The sequence below is a fragment of the Myotis davidii genome, unplaced genomic scaffold (assembly GCF_000327345.1).
Source record: "Myotis davidii unplaced genomic scaffold, ASM32734v1 scaffold235, whole genome shotgun sequence".
In the NCBI taxonomy this organism is placed as follows: domain Eukaryota; kingdom Metazoa; phylum Chordata; class Mammalia; order Chiroptera; family Vespertilionidae; genus Myotis; species Myotis davidii.
In genome coordinates, this window is record NW_006287462.1 from 5,191,574 (window position 1) to 5,210,817 (window position 19,244).

The window sequence follows — 19,244 nt, forward strand, 5'->3', positions numbered from 1 at the left end:
ATCATAATCATAATGTAAATATCTGATATGCAGGATGGTCTTAGGCGGCCCCTGTGAAAGGGTCGTTCAACCACCAAAGGGGTCATGACCCACGGGTTGAGAACAGCTGCTTTAGAGTAATGCAAGTCAAAACCACTATGAGATACCACCTCACACACACTGAAATGGCTGTAATGAAAAAGGAAGACAGTAAATGTGGAATGGATGCGGATAAATCGGGACCTTCATACATGGCTGGTGGGAATGCAAAGTGGTGTAACCACTTTGGTAAACAATTTGGCAGTTCCTCAAAAGGTTAAACATTAAGTTACTGTATAACCCAGCAATTGTACTTTCTAGTTACATATCCAAGAGAAGTGAAAACATATGTCCAAACAAAAACTTGTACCCAAATGTTCACAGCAGCTTTAAACTGAAAATAGGAAACAATGCAACCTAAATGGGCAGGTTAAACATTAAGTTACTGTATGACCCAGCAATTGTACTTCTAGTTACATATCCAAGAGAAGTGAAAACGTATGTCCAAACAAAAACTTGTACCCAAATGTTCATGACAGCATTATTCACAATAGTAAAATGACAGAAACAACCCAAATGTCCATCGAATGATGAATGGGTAGATAAAATGTGTTATGTCCATACAATGGAATATTATTTGGCCACAAAAAGGAATTAACTACCATATATCCAGCAACATGGATAAGCCAAAACCATTATGCTAAGTGAAAGAAACCGGTTGCAAAAGACTGCATAATATATGCTCCCATTTATATGAAATGTCCAGAATAGGCAAATCTATAGAGGCAGAAAGTTGATTTGGGTTGTTAATAACTAGAGGCTGTGGATGCATGGGATGGGAGTTGAAGCTATTGATTGGGTATGGTGGTTCTTTCAGGGGAAAAGAAAACTAAAATTAGTTCATAGTGATGGTTGCTTAATCCTGTGAATGTACAAAAAAAAAATCAGATTCTAGTTTTAGTGGGTGAACTCTATGTAAATTATATCTCAAGTTGTTAATACACACACGTTATGATACTTAAGATTTTGCTTCAAGATGTTTAATATGCCCTTTAGAAGACTTATTGCTAGTGTCATTTCTGCGTTTCTTGATGTGCTAGTATCACATTGTACTGAGCTGCCAGATGTAAAGGAAATAACAAAATAAAACTAAAAATCAAAGGCACGCTCATTAAAATCAGGAAGCATAACATTAGATAAAGGAAGGCCACAGAATGGAGAAACGAGACTTTATTGCTTGAGTACTGCCCTTCTCCTTTAGTTAAAGCTCCTTTTCTACAACAGATGAAAAGGTTTTGCTTTTAGTCTCATCTGTTCCTTGTTGGAGCTTCTGGCCTCAAGAACATATTGTCCATGCCTCTGAATAAGACTGTACTTAGTTTACCCAGTAAAGTAAAATGGTCTGTGCCCCCCAACCCCTCCACCCCACCTCCTGCCCCATGCCTTTCTCTTTCTGTGCCATGTAGCACATCAAAGGGAAGAACCCAGAGATTTCACTGCCTCCTTTGGGGCCAACCAGCTCACATCTGTCCTTCAGAGAAGCACACAGTGACTCCATTAATTCCCAACCTCCACCCGTACCCCCATTTACAGACCAGCAGGAACTTAATGATGTGACGGTAATTGGTGGGAAGGAACTGGAAACCTGTCAGATGATCCTTACGTCATGTGGCTGCCTGAGCCCACCTTTAGCCTTGGTGCTGAGAAAATGGTTCAGATGTGATTCACAGCAACAGTTGCAAAATCGCCAGGGAACCTGAAGTCCATTGCAATTTCAAAACTGATGTTTTCGGCTTCCGAATACTTTGCAGTTGTTATTTGTTTCATTATCAATTTACTCAGCAAACATAAGTTTAGGCCCCACCAACGACTGGCCCTTACGGTAGAACTGGGCTTACAGAGAGGACTAACCGTTTGCCTGGTGGGGAATTTGGACAGTTTTGGTGATACATAATAAATAGGGAAGCAAGAGAGTGTTGGGACATAGAGGTGGGAGATACACTCCCTACCTCGGAAATGGTTCGGAAAGAAGGTAGTATTTAAGCTGGGTTTTGAAGGATGAGTAGGAGTTTGCTAGGCCACAAAGGTATGGGGAGAGGCTTGTGGGAAAGGCAAGCTAGAGAGAGGGAGCAGGAAGCCTGTGAGAGTACTCATCAATATGAAGGGGCTTTGCATGCTCAAGGAAGGAATTGTGGCCAGAGCCTAGGCTGGAATGGGGCCGACTGGAGATGAGAGATGAGTATCAGTTTGAAAAGGATCAGTTTGAGAAAGACCTTGAATAGCATGTTAAAAAGTTTCAACAGCATCCAGCCAACAATAGGCAGCTAACATGGCCTCTACGCAGAAGAGCAATGGGATTAGCTTTACTTTTGAGGAAATGACATCTGTTGGCAGTGGAGGCTTTTCATTACTTTCTACTGTGCCCCAAACATAAGCATTTGAATAAAATGCCATACCAATGAGGCGCAGAAATGCTTCTTACACTTGTCTTGCTATGTCCACCCTATATTTATAACTTTTCAGTGTGTATCCTATGTTTTCAAAGTTCTTTTTCAGGCCACTCATTTAGAACTTGGAAGTTATTGCCCCATAGAACTGGTACTCTTCACAGTCTTAAGTAATCCATTCCACATCGGAGACTGTGTCTGTCCCTCTGTAGATCCCAGTCCCCTGAGTGGGTGTGGGCTTGGCTCTGCACCTGGTGTGGGGTGTTTGATAACAATATGTGAATGAACAGGAAATCAATCCAGAGTTCGAACTAGCCACCTTAGGCACTTACCTCCCCTTTCTAGGACAGCAAAGGGCATCTTAGCCTTTCCCTATCACCTTCAGGATGGCAAGTTAGGTAAAAAGATAGGAGCCTTGGCAAGAGGTAAAGGAAAGCTAGACTTTGGCAGGGAAACAGGACCAGAGGCAGTGTGGGCACCGCTGCAATGTAGCTGAGATTGTCCTTGGAGCTTCTTACTGCCTTTGCTTTGTTGTCTCCCTCTCTCCCTCCTTTCCTCCCTTCCTCCCTCCCTCCCTCCCTCCCTTCCTTCCTCCGCATCCCCAGTTATAGAGACTGCATTTATGTGGGCCTACCCTTCAGTAGGACTAATGTCATCTCATTCCCTCATTTCTGTCTTTTCATCTCTCCCAACTTCCAACCGAGAGTGAGCCACAGACAGGATGCTTGGGAGATGTGAGCCAACAGTTGACGCATTGGATTTCCACCTGTGGGCAGGGCTGGGGTTGAAAGCTTCTTGGAGGGGAAGAGATGATAATAATGGCTGCCATTTATGAAGTGTGTTATCCACCAGACTTGTGCCAAGTGTACTGCATGCATATCTCATAGTGTCATGCCATGACTTGTAGGTATTATTATTCCCACTTTACAGAGGAGGACACTGAGGCTCATAGATGTTGAATACTTAAATAACTTGCCTAGTGAGTTGCAGAGTTGGATTTGGACCCAGGTCTTCCTCTGTTAGGAAGCTCTTAGTACTCTTGGAATTTTATGGGTCCCAACTCTGGAACACTTGGCTCTGAGCACTTCCTGCTCAAGGAGAATGGAGGGCGAGAGACTGGCTGCTTACCCCTCTCCAGCCTGGATACAGAAGCTTTCAGAGCCACGTCACAGCAACGTCACTTCCCAAGTTATCTGTCCACCCTCCTGACAGTAAATTCAGCAATACCGTGGTTTAGCTGTGCAAAAGAAATGCTAATTACAACCATTTTTCCATAATTACCACATAGCACGATGATGATTACCCGTATCATTGCCTGTGTCAGAGTCACTTTAGTCTGTCTTTTATTTGGTTATACTAAATTCTGTTCATGCACTGCCAGTTTTCACAGCTCATTGATCATGTGTCATCTTAAATTTGTAGCTTATAAAAGTGGGGAGGACCTTAAGCGGGAGGCATAGTGGAAAAGGCAGTTTGGGGTGAAAGGGGCTTGATTAGCAGGTGAAGGCACTGGGGAGAGTCCTGTGGAAGTCACTGGAGGAAGGAAGCAGTGTAACCAAAGCCAAGGGTTTGGTGGGGTAGGTTTTCAACGGTTAGGTGGGTAGGTCAATTAAGATGACAGAGACTGGTGGCTGGAGATTAGCTATGGAAATGCCAAGAGTTAAAGCATCATGGGCAAGCCCTCTTCTCAAATATAGAGACCTCAGACATGTGCCTGGTGATAGTTTCCTTATCTAAATTATTTTATTGTTTTAGGCTTCTTCTAAGCCAAAAACTTCATAATTTCCAGACAATAAGAATGGTCAGGCAAAGATTGGCCTGTGAGACAGGTTAGAAATGAACCAAAAAAGGCTCCAAGATGTCAGATAATTTCCATAGGTTCCCTTCCATGCTTATAGGTTATTTCATTAATGTTAGATCCGGGGGAAGGCTATGCCCAGGTATTTAATTTTGCATTTGAGGCCAGAGCTTTTCTGGAAAAGGACCTCCTGATCTGGAGAACTATAATTAAGGTAATGGTGGGTGGGTGCTACATCTCTTCTTACTCTCAGTGGAATGGAAATGTACTTCTCACTCTCATGTAGCCCAACCTTGGCAGCAGGGAAGGGTGGAGGTGACTCTGCTCCAGCCAGATGTTCAGGGACCCCTGCTATTAGGGACTCCACCCTGGACACATGGCTTCTAAGGTCTTCCTTGGTGCCAGTGGGGGAGGAGAGGGAGAATGGAGAATGGCCTGGGAGAGATTTTAGCGGCAGGCCTGGCTGTGATATATATCACTCTGCCCACATGCCATTGGCCAGAACTCAGTTGTATTGTTACAGAAAAATTGCAAAGGAGGCTGGGAAATGTAGCCTAGCTGTGTGCCCACGAGGAGAAGGAGACAAGTTCAGTGAGCAGTCTCTGCCACAGGAGCTGCATTGAATAATCACAGCTGAGCCCTGGAATTCACAGTTGGGCCCAATTTCTTTGAATTTCAAGTCTATGAAGGCTTTCTAAAGCTCTTACGATCTCTTCTTTAGACATGTTCAAGGCAAATGGCTTAACTAGACCTAAAACTCACAGGTTCTGGACAATGCAGAGCACCCCTCAAACATTTGGTAGATATAAATGATGGCAATTTGCATTCCATCACTATTTTGTTCACATGAAACTCCCCTTTTGGTTCAGGTTTCACTTTTCCCCTTATTTTAGTCAATTTTCCTTGACCTCAGAAGGTTTATTAACGTTCTTGCTTTTGCCAAGGCAACCCTAAAAAGAAAACTTTAAAAATGACATCTGTAACAGGTTTATGGTCAAGGTTAAATTGAGCTCATGCTTAGGTTAAAAAATAGTTGTCATGTTAGATTAAAATAAAGCATATATAACTTCGTCTAGGATACCTAGTCAAACCTAAAAAGTGATCAAGGAAACTACATAGAAAAACACAATTGAGCCAAATTAAAAGGGACACAAAGTAGGTAATTTTGTGATCATAGTTGCCTATTGCAGCTGTATAAACCAAGCTAAATGAAATGATGATGTAATATTTTGTTGCAAAGAATAAAATGATTCCCCATGAGATTAAGCGTGAATTCCCCAACCCTGTGTTCAAGGTCCAGATAGCGTCTCTGCTCTCCCCCAAACTCTAGAATAGTTATTAGACTTAATTTATGAATTGAATGCCTTGTAGAGAAAGCTGAATTTCACAACCCTTTAAAATATTTTACCTTTAATGTTTATATTACAGTCCAATGACAAATAAGCTGCTTGTTGGTATAATGCCTAATGTCTGGATGGTCTCCTAACACATTCTTTGTAGCGATTATATTGGCTGCTGGAAGAGTTCATTTGAAACAGAACCACTCTGTCTCAGAGTACGCATTTGAGATGTTTTTCTTTAATTGCAAATAGAAACAAGTTTCTTCGGTTGGTATTTTATAGCCATTAAGCAGTGATTGAGAGGCTACCGCGCTGTGTTACAAGGAGTTACCAAGTGCAGCCTGTGGTCTAATTAGAACAGCAGCATCTTTCCTGGATGTCTCAACAATTATTTCTTTAAGGAATCTGATCGTTAATCTTTATGAACTGTATTCGTAGAATGTGTTCAGAGCAGGTCTTTAATTCACCTTCGCAAAAACTCAAGATGGCTGTGCACTAGGTGGTATGACAATGAGCCACGTGTGCACAGTCCTGGTCTTCCTGTGGATTTTAAACCCATTAGTGAGCAATCTCCTGAGGGAGAGCCTGGGGTCTGCCCTGTCTTCTCTTGTATCCCCTTTATCCAACTTCGGGCCAGAACATTATGCAAGCTCAATAAATGTTGGTTGAGTACATGAAGGAACATATGGGATAGCCTTTCTGGAAATAGGTCACAGTATGTTTTAGATTTAGAATATAAGAGTTTAGTAGACACCATTTAATTTGTATCCTATAAGAAACACATGTATTTTTGCTTACCTTCAATGCCATTAACTTTTTTCATAATCAGAGATTATCCAAGATCATATTTTTTTTCCTGTTTCTAGACGTTTCTCACCAGACATATATTAGGCAAGCTATACAGTTTATTGACTTGATTCATTTATGTGAGATTTTTATCCAAAGGTGACCAGAAAAAGAAAATAAGTAAAACTTATTTTAGTGTTTGGCAGCTGGCCAGTGGAAAAGTTGAAACTAAAATAACTTGCATTTACCTAGCAAAAAGGGACATGCATAGTATATTAAATGAGTGTGAATATGGAAGTTTCCATTTACTAAATGCCAGCAACACATTATCCATTTGCTTCTCACCACAATCCTGGATGGAAGATGTGTGTTTTTATTTTATGTTAATTAATTAATCAATTTATTTATAAATTTATCTTTATTGTTGAAAGTATTACAGATGCCCCCCCTTTTTCCCCATTGACCCCTTCTAGCCTGCACCTGCCATACCTCTCTCCCTCCCCCACCCCCCATCATCATATGTCTGTGTCTATGGGTTATGCATGTATGCATCCAAGTTCTTTGGTTAATGTCTTCCCACCCACTCACCCCTGCCTTCCCTCTGAGATTCGACAGTCTGTTCCATGTTTCTATGTCTCTGGATTTATTTTGTGCATCAGTTTATTTTGTTCATTAGATTCCACATATGAGTGAGATCATGTGATACTTAGTCTTTCTCTGACTAGCTTATTTCACTTAGCACGACACTCTCCAGATTACTTCATGCTGTCTCAAAGGGTATGAGATCCTAAGGTGTTTTTTGGTTTGTTTTTTTTTTCAAATCTCCATTTTTTAAAAGGGAAAGCTGTGGCTCTGATCAAGCCACTTCCCAGCACAGTAACATAAAGTTAACGCATGTTGAATTTACTGTTTAAACCTTCACCACTTACTCCAAATTTACTGCACCTTTCTCTTCACTAAGCTGAGTATTATAGGTTATTTGTGATGCTTTATTTATCTATACTTTCTGATACCCATGATTTTTAATAAACAAATATTTCCTACGTGAATATAGTTGTAAATTTATGTTTTTACTATTTGCATATAGTGGAGATTTAAAATTATAAATCAGAGTACTTCAATCTCTGTCTTTAAAATCATCAGATGTACTTCAGGGTAGATTACATTTAGGAAATAATTAGACACCTTACCTGGGCTAGATGTTGCCTTCACATTGGCTCTCATTTCATATGTCTCCTTCTTCCATTCACTCTGCTTGGCTACGTTGGCCAACACTCCTGTCTTTGGACCTTTCTACTAACTATTCAGTCTGCCTGGAACTCGTCTTCAGTCTCTCCTTGGCTAATTCCTTTGTATCATTCCTCCCCCCCCCCCCCCCGCCTCAAATATTACTTCCCAGAGCAGCCTTCTGACCACCCAATAAAACTTCCACCTGCATCACCTGTTACTATGCTCATCTTCCCAGTGCTTATGCTATCTGAAATTTTCTTCTTGCTTATCTACTTGTTTATTTCCTGTTTCTCCCACGGCTCTACCTGTTTGCCAAGGTGATACGTTCCAAAGAGCAGGACCTTTGCTTGTCTTGTTCACTGCTGCCCTCCTGGGCCTAGAATTGTGTGCAGCATACAGAAGGCACTTGATAAATAACTGCTGGGTAAATATCAGAAAACAGTTCATCCTAACTAGCTCTCACATTGACATTTTTATTATCTGTATTTTTGTTTGTAGTTGTGGGTATATTTAACGCAAAAGACAGGTATTAGTAAAAACGTTTACTTTTTTGTTGTGTAGAATTATACCAGTCTCCCAGAAATGTCTTGAGATGGGTACAAAGATAATCTATTAATAGGTGAAGAGAGAAAACTACCTTTTCAGGCCCTCTAGCCATTGGTTTTGGGGAGCACAGACCACAAGTGGGAAATTGGTGTGGGATTCTGCTGAGTGGGGAGTGAATGACCATCTTTCAGTCCCATCTTCTGTTGATATTATCCCATTGTATTTAGACAGTTTTTGGTGTGTGTGTGTATGTGTGTGTGTGTGTGTGTGTGTGTGTGTGTGTGTGTGTGTGTTAATTACATACTAAAGCTGGACTTTCTAAAACACCACGTTACAGATTAAAACGACTGGCCTAGGATATGAAGACTGTCTCAGTGTGCTACAAACTAACTATGCATGTCTCCAGGGAAGTCTTCACATCTGTTTGGGGCTTAGTCTTTTCTTCTACACAAAATGGTAGAATGAATACATGACCTGTTTCTATAGAAAGAACAGGAGACAATGCATCTCAGTAAGTTCATGACTAGAAAATGTCATCATTATCATTGCTTTAAAGCATGTCATCAGTAAGTATTTATTGAAAATATTTATATTTTAATTAGCACAGGCAAGTAAGAGTGGTGTTTGTTTTTAAGAGTGGTTTTTAATAAAATTGCAAGTGAGCAGCCTTGACTCTTCCTCATAGCTGTATTGTTGAACTTCTCATTTGACTCCTAATATTTACCAAAAAAGCCTCCAGTTTAACACAAAATACAAGGTATGCAGGTGCTTGGCATTTCTGCAATGTGAATTCAATGTTATCTTTTATCGTTGTGTACTGTCAACTGTGTATGAAACTGGGGCAATGTTTATATGGAAAAATCACCTGCCTTGATCTTGAAAGTATTTCAAATATTTAAGAGCACTTTGGCTGTTTATTTTTTAATTTGTGGTTAAAAATTATGACAGTGAGCATAGATTTTTGTTGCTCTTTTAATTAAGGTCTAGCATTAAAATTAGGTTTTTGTTTTTGCTTTTTACAGTTTCATGTTACAGGAAAGTTTTATGCCATATAAATATAATTCTACAAAGAGTGTATATAATGAAGTATTTCATGTTGCTTAAAATAAAAACATGTATAAAAGAGGACGTGGTGGAGCCATCATAATAAACTTTTTAATACAAGTCTTAGACATTAGTGACAAGAGTGCCTTTTTAAATTTTTTTAAATATATTTTATTGATTTTTTTACAGAGAGGAAGGGAGAGGGATAGAGAGTTAGAAACATCGATGAGAGAGAAACATTGATCAGCTGCCTCCAGCACGGTCCCCACTGGGGATGTGCCCACAACCAAGGTACATGCCCTTGACCAGAATCGAACCTGGGACCCTTCAGTCCCCAGGCCTATGCTCTATTCAGTGAGCCAAATGCAGTGGTCGGCAAATTGCGGCTCGCGAGCCACATGCGGCTCTTTGGCCCCTTGAGTGTGGCTCTTCCTAAGCCTTAGGAGTACCCTAATTAAGTTAATAACAATGTACCTACCTATATAGTTTAAGTTTAAAAAATTTGGCTCTCAAAAGAAATTTCAATCGTTGTACTGTTGATATTTGGCTCGGTGACTAATGAGTTTGCCGACCACTGGGCTAGGGCAAGAGTGCCTTTTTAAAAGGCAATTTTTAACTTATGATTTTTTGGTAGGCTGTTTGTTATTTTTTCTACTTTGGTTAATTAGCAAAAAAATGCTTGGGAATATCGGTGGCAATGGTATTTTATTTCATTAGAAAAATCTAAAATATTAGAGAAAGTGGTTGATGTCAAATGCTGTGGATGGAATTAGTATCAATGCACACAGATGTGGGGAAACATTTATAGAGAAGTTTAATGAACCAGGCTCTAGGCTAGCGTCTCACATATTTTGTCACATTTAAGTCTCAGTGATACTCAAGCAGTTGGTACCATTATATTGTAGGTTGCAGTTGAGGAAACTGAAGTTCATGGGCTTTTCTGAAGCAACAGCCCTTAATAGATGACCAGTAGCATTTGGGATTTGGTTGGTTAGACTCCAGAGCCAGTGCTCTCACCCTGCTGCTGAGTCCATCAGTCTGTGGTCCAGAACAGTTAGAAAGGACAGAGGTCCACGGGTACTGATAAGTCAACTCTCCAAGGCAAATCGTTTAACCTCCAAGACATATCGTTAAGGAGAAAGACAGGGTGTAGGACAGTGCATGTTACATGCTACATATCTGCCTTTAAAAAAAGTTATATGTGTCCTTATATACTTTCTTTGGAAAGTTTTTAAGGTTACCTTCTGGAGCCTTGTGGGACTCCGCATTTTACCAAGTATCCTTTTAAATTACCAGCACTATGCACAAATACTATTTTAAAATCCAGTTTAAAATGACAATGTTAAAAACTAGTGAGAAAAATCATGTATCTTTATGATGATATACAATTAAAACCTTTATTTAAGCCACAATATGTGGGATGTTGACCTTGTGTTAGAGAGTGTGCTGATCAGGAAGCTTGGGCACTGGGCCTGGCTGCACCCTCATCAATGCTGCGAAGTTACTCATTCATCACCATCAGACCTCCATTTGCTAAACTGTAAAATGAGAAGAGTGAACAAGTTGCCTTCTAACTTAAGTTATAAATAAGTTATAATAATTTCAAAATAAGTTATAAAGAAGTAATTTTTTTAAAAAAGATTAAATTCATGGTTAAAACGAAGTGAGTTCATGCAAAGAGTTCCATCTTGGCTCTCGGTGAGCAAGAAGGCACAAGTTTACTACGTGTGCTACCTATTGGTGGTGGCTCCTTGGAATTGCAGTGAAAGTTACTAAGAACAGGCAAAATCCTTGGTGAAAAAACAGAATATCCTACTTGTCATAACTACTGTAGGCACATTTCTTAAAATATTAATGCATAGTGGTGTCAAAGTCAAATATAGGTTGCATTGAAGACTAATCATTACACTATTTCGAAATATCTTTTGTTACTGATTTGTAGAAATCTATCAAGCATAGGTTCTTCATAATTGACTAGAATCTTGGATTGCATGAATTATAGGCATGCCTCCTTTTATTGCACTTCATTTTATTGTGCTTCACAAATGTTGATTTTTTGACAAATTGAAGGCAAGACCCTCCACCAGCTAAAAGATTTTGACTCACTTTATTGCAAACACTCACTTTATTGCAGTAGTCTGGAACTGAATCCGCAATATCTCCGAGGTATGCCTGTATACTAGAGATTGGCAAACTTTTTATGTAAAGGGCCAAATAATAAAAATCACATACTTTGTGGACCATATGTTCTCTCTTATAACTACTCAGCTCTGCACAAAAGCATCAGTAGACAACACATAAGTGAATGGGCATGGCTGTTTTCCAGTAAAACATTTTTACAAAATCAGGCATTGGGCCAAATTTGACCCATGGGTTAGAGCTTGCTGACCCCTCAATTATAATAAATTCCTGCCCTAAGTTTCTTTTTGCACTGTATCCTGAGATAAGTTGCCTGATTACCTCTCCTCAATGCCTGAATGTGGGAATAAATTCTTCCATTCTACAACCCCTAACCTTCAGTATCCCTTTATAAATAACCTGGTTTGCCAATGCTACATCCCACCACGTCACCCTGATGCCAACACTTAGTTTTACAAGTTGCCCTTCTTTTTTTCTTTTTTACTCTGAATTGATAATTCCTGGAGACAAGTAGTTGTAGTTATTTTTCCCTTGTATTCCCCATGTTGTATTACCAGTTTTACCTGATTTCCACCTTTACCCCGAAAATGTTTTGCTCACATATTTTTGTACCTAGGAAACTGTGGTTAGCCTTGTTCAAAATCTTCAGAACATTATTGGTTAACCTCTTGTTAAACATATTCTTCCCTTTCTTAAGGGAAACTCAGCTACATTTAACAAGCGACTTCCTCAAAGAGCAAGAGTATCTGGAGGTAGAATTAGTCTTGGCAAATTATTTGGGAAGATAGATGTTGGTCTCTGAACTTAGCGCATCCCTGGAGAGATCCCTGCTTAAACCAGGAGAATTGGGAATGCATCTTATCTATGTAGTAATACCTGGCTCCAGTCCTAGACTATTCTCTCCCAACCTCCATCCAGCTCCCATGTTTGTCTTTTCTCTTGAAGCATCTCCCGGCCTCCATCCTTTATTTTCTCCCAACATTTCCAAGTTCCAGAACTTCACCTGCCATTGACAAACTTGATGTTGGCAAAGCTCTTTACTTGTATGTACTAAGGCTCATAGATTATTGAGATTTACCACATGCTTTGAATTCCTGCTTTTCCTATTCAGCAGTTTAGCTGTAGCCCCGGATAAAGGTGATGTGTGTGATCCATCTTGCTTTATGTCTCATTTGACATTCTGCCTTTTTCATGACAGGTTGCTGAATGCTATAAAGCCAGGACTTGTTAAAAAGATCAATAGATTGCCTACCCCCATTGCAGGCCTGGTGAGTATCCAGAATTGAGATTTATTTTCCAATATTCCTTTGCTCTAACCTAAGGGTCATGACAGTGCCATTTATTACAGTTCTCTCCTGCAATATATATTCCACTTGAATAAGAATGCATTGAAGCCATTAAACTAAGAGGTCACTTAAGAATGAAAGATTGCACTTATGCCTAAATGTCATCTTAATCTTTGTATTTTTCCCATGAGAGATAAGGACCTTTATTTTTAAAGACGTAAATTTGTTTTCGTTTGAGAGGTGGATAATTAGGTTGACCTCAGGGCAGGAATGTGATTGCAATTATGGTTTCTCATTTCAGTTTTTCACTGCATTCCCCTGGAATGGAGGGGAGCAGAGGTAGAGAGAAAGAGAATTTCATGATTAACAAGCAGCACTTTCATGATAAATTGCTGTTTTCAATCTTAAAAATCTACTTGTGCTTAAATATCACATTTGTGGACCAGGTCTTCCAGAGATAGTGGACACTAAGTCTTCTATCTTAGTAAACACTAAGATGACCCTAATATCACCGGGAGGACTGTTTAAGCAAGGCCCTTGCCCTACTGAACACATCTAAAGCTCATGTGTTCACATATGGTCAGAAGCAGGATTTTTTTTCCTCCCTGCTTAGACATGCTTCATAATTCTTGGCAACTAATTCCAATTATTTAATTGATGTTGCCTTTTGTGTAAAAGAGGGATAAAGATGGAAGATCAAGAAGTCAAACGCATCTTAGTTGTGGAAGGAACTTGGCACATGGACACGCTCAAACACAGACACATGTGTGCACAAAAAGCTGAGAATGTATGTGCCCTGGTAAAGGACTCACTATTTCCATTGTGACTGCCTCCTATACATGTGGTTTTGCAGAAAACAATTAGAAAAATGTCAAGAATTTAGGCAGGCTCCTACATAGACCTTGCTGATTGTTGTTTCAAAGTTTTATAGCCACATCATGATGACTAATTAAAAATATATGTGTTTTTTTAAAAATTGTGTTTGAGAATTGGGAGGGTCATGGTATTAAGGACATGGTTTTAGAAAGTTGAATGGAATGGATTTTTTTAAAATTTTAAGAATTGCTATTTCTGTGAATGCATTTTATTTCCTGGACTGGTTGGTAGTAAGTTAATGATTAGTCATTAAAAATCCTGCCAATTTTGTTCATCAGAATCGTGTAACTAAGTAAGTTAATAGGTAGATGGATAGATTTAGAAGGGGTGAATTTGAAAATTTTATGAATAATCAATCTGTATATGGATATCATATATTGCATATTTAATATGTAATATGTAATTTTAACATTTTTTTTATTAACTACATCTCTTTCAAACATTTAAGGCCATAGTATTAATGATACTGACAAGTTTATGTTTGGCATCAGACCTGTGGCATCTCCTGACCTTGGAGCTCTGGGATTTAATGTTATAGGATCACAACTTGCAGGACGAAGTCAAGAAAAGGGCCCTGGTAAAATCCATGTGAACAGAAGCAAGCCACTCTGAGAGCAGAAGCTAAAGAGAAAAGGGTTTTGAACCCTTAATTTAAAATATGAATCATACATAATTTTAGTAAAACAGGGTATGGGACATGTGCATTGACCTTTATATCATTTCTTATTATAGATCAAATGTTGTTTTTGCAAATTGCCTCTACTTTGGAGCAAGCAGGCAATTTGATTAAAGATAAAAAGGGGACCTCAGTTGACTTTTATTTCTCCTTTTCTTCATTTGAATTTCCTTTCCACTTTCCTTCCATCATTTTTCCTTTTCCTTGCCCTTTTCCAACTAACATGTCCCCACTCACTTTCATTTTTCATCACTTATATTTTCTTTACCAATTTGGTATTATGATGTCATGATTTATAATAAGAAATATATAGTTTATCGTTGTCCACTTCTGGTACAGAGCTCTTAAACCCTTAGATTTCCTAAGCAATAGGAGTAATGGGAGCACCTTCTGATAGTATTTGTTGGGTTTTTTTGGCTTCAGTTTCATAAAGATTGAAGGTGTGTCTTCTTATTCATAGCAAGCCCCATTCAACCACACCTGAGTTTATGTTAACGTGGTGACTTAGAAAACCCACCATCCCCCAAGGCTGGGGGCTGGTTGCCAGGGAAACCAAACAGAGGATTAGAGCAAGCCTGTCAAACTCGCTGCCCGAAACTAATATTTTTGCGGCCCAGTCAATATAACGGTATGCAAGAAATGTTTTAATAAAAATTTTATAACTTAATTTTTACAATATCCTGTTATACATAATTATTAATAACAAACTACAACATTTGCTAATGACTGATTACTATAATCATGTTGCATTCATTTCCCTTATGTGCCTTATGCACAGGCACACCATTTCTACCAAATATTTTAGCAGCCGATTGTACTGGCTTGTTTGATGTGTGCAACAGGAAATATTTTGCTTTTGGAGATAGTATCAGATCGTACCCATTAAGGGCTCAGTCCCACAGACTACCCTCACTTCAAATGCCAATTACAAGCCTAGATTGTCACCTATGCTTCTGAGCAGCTAACTATAACTCAGAGTTCCTGTGACCCACTCCTTGGATTTGATTAATTTGCCAAAGTGGCTCACAGTGAAACATTTACTTGTTTTCCAGTTTATTATAAAGGATACTATAAAAGATATAGGTTTTTTTAAAAAAATGAAAGTTATAGGTGCTGTTATTGGAGAAATGCTTGGATGGTCTTTCTCCATTGTTAGTGGGAGTGGGGCTCTTGGGGGGTACCGCTGGAATAAGCATTTCCCATTTCCCTCAATCCAATCTAGGAAGAGGTGTAACTGGGGATTCAGCAGAGCTAGAAGCAAAGTCAGCATCCAAAGTTTCCTTTCCATGGTGGAATTGGGTCCGGTTTAGCATTAGGCTAGTTGTGATCCATTTTTCTATTGTGTGTGAGGGCCACATGGCTGTGGGCTATGTGGGAAAGTGCAGGAGTGTGAGAGCCCCACAAGCCAGGAGTCAAACTCGAGTAAGCAAGAACAAAAGTGGGCAAGAGCGCAAGAGAATGAACTCCTTTGTTTAAGAGATTAAGTATCACAAATCTTCCCACACTTGCAGAGGCCACTCTTACTCTGGCCAATGACGTTCCTTCCCTATGTCACCCAGACTTTACTGGGCATGTCTATTGTCTAGTCCCTTTCCTCAGTGATCTGTGTGGAATAGACCAGTGGCTTCCTGGGGAGTGTTAAGTTGTGGCTTCCTGCCAAAGCTGCATAAATGGCATGCCCATAATATTTGGCCTTCCCTTTGCTCCTTTACAGTTACTCATAACTGGGTTAATTACAGTGGTATCATTGTTGTTAACAAAAGCACACATAATGAGTCTAAAAAATCCTTGCCTAAGTATAGGTAATTACTGCCCACTTACTAATGTCCTGAATCTAAATCTGGTCAAACTCTTTTCCTCTCTTCCAATTACCTTCAGCTCAACATTTCCAAAAACCAATGTACTAGTTGGGGTTCTCCTCCCATATCCCATTCTGTTAATGTTCTTCTAGAGTTCTTTCTTCAAACCGTTGTCTGTTCCCTTTCTACACTCAAGTTCTGTATTCATGACTTCAACTCTTCATAGCATTGACCCAAATCATTATTTCTCACTAAGTTTTCTCTGAATTCCAGACGCCTTGTTCTGCTTATAGGATAGTACTATCTGAATGACTTACCAGCATCTCAAACTTAACATATTCAAATTAAACTTAAATGACCACTCCTGTCCCCCATTTCCCTATATCAGTGAAGGCTCCATAGACACGCAGTTACCCTAGTTCAGCTATCAGAGATTTGGGCAGCTTTCTCCAGTCTGTCTGCTGGTCACATTTCCTTGGGTATTAGACAAAGCCTAGAGAAATCCTTTCTCATTTTTTTTACCTGGTTTATTATAGTCAACTCACAGCTACTCAAACATTATTCACTCTCATGTATGATTATAGTTCTCATGAATATAATACTGTCCCCCTGTTCTTCTTGACAAAATCTTATTTATTTATCAAAACCCAATGCAAAACCACCTTCTTAGTGAAGTCTTTAGTGTTTAAGGTCCATATGATCTTTTATTATAGAATGGAGATAGCCTTTCTGGGTTTAGGAGAAAATGACTTCATGTATCAGAGAGAAAAAAGATGGCTGTGTTGCATATGCTATCAAGGAGTAAGATTTTGAATAACTATTTTAACAGTTTGAAATAAAGGTGTGTGAATGGTTTAGTGTTTATGTTAAGACATCATAGCTTTAAGCAGTAAATTTACTTTGATCAAACTTGTCAGTACCCTTAATGGGTACAAATGAAATAAGGTGCACTAATTGGTCACAGCATCACCTTGATAGAATGTCTGTGAAAATATTTCGCCTAAGTCCAATTCTCAGGAAACAATCAGACAGGTCTAAATTGAGGGGCATATCATAAAACAGCTGTCCTGTGCTCTTTAACACTGTCAGTATCTTTAAAGATTCCCCCCTGTCCCCAAAAAATCTGGAAAACTGTGTCAAATGAATGATGACTAAGGAGATAAGGAGATATGAAAACCAAGTGCCATATGTGAGCCTTGATTGAGGAAAAACAACTATAATAGACATTATTGGGACAGTTGGGGGAAATTTGAGTGTGGATTGAATATTAAATAATAGTATTCACTCAGTGTTGAATTTCCTTCATGTGATAACTATCTTGTTAGAAATAGTTGTGCATTCAGGGGAATACTCTTGATGCTAGGAGGAACACAAGCTGGAGAATTTAGAGGTAAAGTATCACAATATGTGCAACTAATCTTCAAATTGTTCAGCAAAAAGAAGTCTGCATATACTGTATAATTTTATATACACATACACATGGACAGAGGGAGAGGGAAAATGAGAGAAAGGAAGCGAGGGTGAGAGGAGGGGAATGTAGTAAAATGTTGGATCTGAATAAAAGGTATACAGTTGTCCTGGTACTAATCTTGCAACTTTTTGGTAAGCTTGAAAGTTTATAATATAAAAAGTTGGGAATTAAAAGACCTTAATTCTCTAAGCCCTGGCTGGGTAGCTCCATGGGTTAGAGAGTTGCCCTGATACACCAAGGTTGTAGGTTCAACCCCTGGACAGGGTTCATACAAGAAGCAACCAATGAATGCATAAATAAGTGGGACAACAAATCAATGTTTTTTTCTCTTTCTCTTCCTTTCTCTCTCTAAAATCAATCCATACATTTTTTAAAAGGTGGTAAAAGACATTACTGCTCTTATTTTTGTGATGGGTGGGGGGAATCTCAAATAAATAGTACATTTGAAGGTAGCAGAGACCATCTTAGGATCGGTGAGATGTGGCCTTTTATGGGAGTGTGCTCTTCACATGGCATTTTCTCCTCCTGTATTTGTGACTGCAGGGGAAGTGCAGACAGAGTGTTATGAGCATCTGCACACTCCCAGGTTGGTTTCTACTTTGTCAGGGGGTTGACAGGCCACTGATCATCTATTGATCAAGGGTCCTCAGTAGCAGGGCCATGGCCATCTAAGGAGCGTCACCAGAGGGTTTTCCATGCCCAGAACCCATGCCTGTGTGTCCTAATGGCCTGGTGTTGAGAAGAAGCCATTAAGATGCCCCAGCTGCCAGACTTGAAGATAAATAGAAAAGTGTGTTTTCACATAGAAATCCCAAATTATAAACACGTGTAGGTTTTACAAAGGCATGAATAGGTGTATTTTAGCCCCTGAGTTGAGCTGTGGTTACAAAGAATTCAGGGGTGAAGGTGTTAAAACAAAGTAGTTGAAAATCATTTCCTGGCAAGAATGCAAAGACCCTGGATCCGGGTCTGTGTTTCTTCTGTAACGATTGCTGACATATGAAGCCGCGCGGTGACTGCCTGCAGATGCTCGCATTCTTCTTTAGGTGTTAGTGATCCTCTTAGCTATTGCCAGAGAGAAAGACCTCAAATTTAGGCTTTGGCATACCAAAGACTCTAAAGAACGCTGCCCTTTAGTCTGCCAGTTCCTTAGTATTGCACCATCAGCCACATCCTGAAACTCTATTTAACGGTCATCAGAGATCATGCTACATTCTGTTTCATTCCAGAAACGTTAGACTTTGTGCAAGAAACACAAATGTCTGAAATCCTTCCTTACAATAGGAATTTTGAAATTAAGCTTTCTTTTGCCCAGATTTTAATTGTAACAGCCATTTTCTGTACATGTGTGCGTGAGTGTGTTTGTGTGTGCACACGTGTAAAGTCTACTTGGAAATAGATGATATTTGGGGATTCTGTCATGGGGGCTGAACCTTCCTAGGGCTCTCATTAATTTTGCTTGATCTTGCATGTGAATCCATGAATTTTACAACTAGAATGGCATCTTACATGTATTCATTTTACAGAGGAGGACATGTGGGTCCGTAAACAGAAACTATTTGCCCAAGATTGCAGAGATCGTAAAAACTGAGATGGCTCCAAAGCCCCAGCCTCCCTTGTCCTTGGTTGTGTTGCTCCCAAGTGCTCCCAGTTGACAATAGAACATGTGTGAGAAAGAAGGGGAAACAGACTCATTTTTAGTCCGTCACTTTTTTTCTTCCAAATGTCTTTGCGAGCTCTGTGAAGACCTCCCCTCTCCTGATGGATGCTGGATATTTGCCTCTAGCT

The 19,244-nt window shown here is 39.5% G+C and overlaps 1 protein-coding gene across 6 annotated transcripts in view; it reads left to right on the plus strand.

Annotated features, from left to right (window-relative positions):
* The window catches only part of LIMCH1 (LIM and calponin homology domains 1), a 191,889-nt gene that overhangs the window by 11,505 nt on the left and 161,140 nt on the right, over positions 1 to 19,244 (plus strand). For all 6 annotated transcript variants that reach the window (XM_015561044.1, XM_015561049.1, XM_015561051.1 and 3 more), the window contains exon 2: positions 12,547 to 12,616. The gene's annotated coding sequence lies outside the window, so the exon portion shown is untranslated. The remainder of the gene's footprint in view (positions 1 to 12,546; positions 12,617 to 19,244) is intronic.